Genomic DNA, 1,837 nt, shown 5'->3' with positions numbered 1-1,837 from the left:
GTCTGGGTCGAAGATCGGTGGGTCGTGGGTCTTCGTGGGTTGACGGCGAGTGGCGGTGGGTCGACGTGGGTCCCTCCATTTCTTCCTTCCTCTCTCTCTGTTTCTTCCTTCCTCTCTCTCTCTCTCTCTCTCAATTTTTTCTGGAAACACTTTGAAGTGAAAATAGGTACTGAAATTGATTTCCGTTGGGTAATGGAAAATTTGGAAGTGATTTTCCGGAAAATAGAATTTTCCGGAACACCCAAACACGCGAAAATGTCGAAAATCATTTCTGGAAATGACTTACTCCCAATTCAAACGCAGCCTTAAAAGCCAATTGGGGCACGTCTGCTGACTAGAAAGAGATCTAACTTGATACCATCAAATAGATTCATATCTTAGCTTCAATATGTTTTGCTGATTACTCAAAAAAAAAAAAAAAGGTTTGAGTCTAGTGCTTTAGTAGTTTAATGTATTGGAGTTGACACAATTTGGTCACATGTTGAAAATTAACCTCATGTCCTCATCGTGTCATGTCCAGAGAAGATGCATTTTTTTTTTGTCTGCTCCCACCCACCATAAAATAAAAGAGCTTTATCAGCAGATGCATTGTGTAAGCTAATTAGTAATTATCATGGTTTCATCATCAACCCACAGATTAATTGCAGCAGATGTATTATAAATAACATACGAAATAATTGGAGCTAAATGTTATGGATTAAAAATCGAGCCAATAAAGAAAAATAGTGTACATGTTGGATCTTCCTAGACAACTAAAGGCAGGCCCAAGTTGATATACTAATCTATTTTTTGGATAATTGGCAACCAAAAAAAAAAAGAAAAAAAAAGAAGATTAACATCGTTATGATTTCACTTTTAGGGCAGTCACATAGGTAATATTATTATTATCCTTTCTTTGTTGCAGTAAGTAATGTTAGTGGTGATAAACGTCGGATTTTATGCTTACACTTTATAACAAACTTGCAGCAAGCACTATCGTCAAACGTTGAGATGGCCGAGTTGGTCTAAGGCGCCAGATTAAGGTTCTGGTCCGAAAGGGCGTGGGTTCATATCCCACTCTCAACATATGTTTTTTGTTTTTTTTTTTTTCCTTAATTTTTCGTTTATCCACTTGATTGGAAAACCAAGGAATGCCCATTCCTTTTTAAAGCTAGTTCATGAAGTTTAGAACTGCCAAATTCTCAGTGCCATATTGTATGAAACAGAAATTAAAAACGTTTTCTTTTTGGAGATTGAGTAGTGCAAGGTTGAAATGGATCAAAAATTGAGTCCTTAGAATTACATTCGGATAGAGGTAGCCAACATTCACTACTCACCTGTATTCTTCTTATCAATAATTGAGTCCTTACAAGTACATTTGTGTAACCAGAAAATGTTAAACTAGAAAGTGAACTCTAACAAGAAAAACCCATTTTCAGCCATAATAAAATTGGGGGATCACTACCTTCACTCACTGCATCTCAGTCATGTTTCTTTAGTAAATTTCTATCGTTCAATTTTATTTTTGGGGTCCAAGCTTCGCTAGATTTCACATGCTCTCATTTTACCTAATCTAGGTCAATAGACTTGGGCTGAGTCTGAAGATAGGAGCCCACGTTCTTTGGGTCAGGTGAGTCGCTTTTATGCTCAAGCTGACCCTTTAAACTTTGCTTGGGCTGCTAAACTTTGTTAAATTGTCATTACATTTTTTTTTTGGAGAATCAAATTGTCATCGCTTGATTGACCCCGCCCAACCAAATCCACTCAAATTATTGTGCAAGTTAAGAAGTCTAAGGCCCAAAAGAAAAACCTAATATGCTTGCTACTCCAAGTGGGGAAGTCTAAAGCCCAACTGCCG

At 37.3% G+C, this 1,837-nt stretch overlaps 1 non-coding gene across 1 annotated transcript; it reads left to right on the top strand.

Annotated features, from left to right (window-relative positions):
* Positions 1-984: 984 nt before the first annotated feature.
* Positions 985-1,065, top strand: TRNAL-AAG (transfer RNA leucine (anticodon AAG)). Its single transcript has one exon. It is a non-coding gene; the product is annotated as a tRNA-Leu (tRNA).
* Positions 1,066-1,837: the final 772 nt, after the last annotated feature.

Source organism: Quercus suber, unplaced genomic scaffold (assembly GCF_002906115.3).
Source record: "Quercus suber isolate HL8 unplaced genomic scaffold, Cork oak 2.0 scaffold_65, whole genome shotgun sequence".
Classification (NCBI taxonomy): domain Eukaryota; kingdom Viridiplantae; phylum Streptophyta; class Magnoliopsida; order Fagales; family Fagaceae; genus Quercus; species Quercus suber.
Note: the sequence above shows the minus strand (reverse complement) of the source record. Positions and strands in the feature narration are given on the sequence as shown.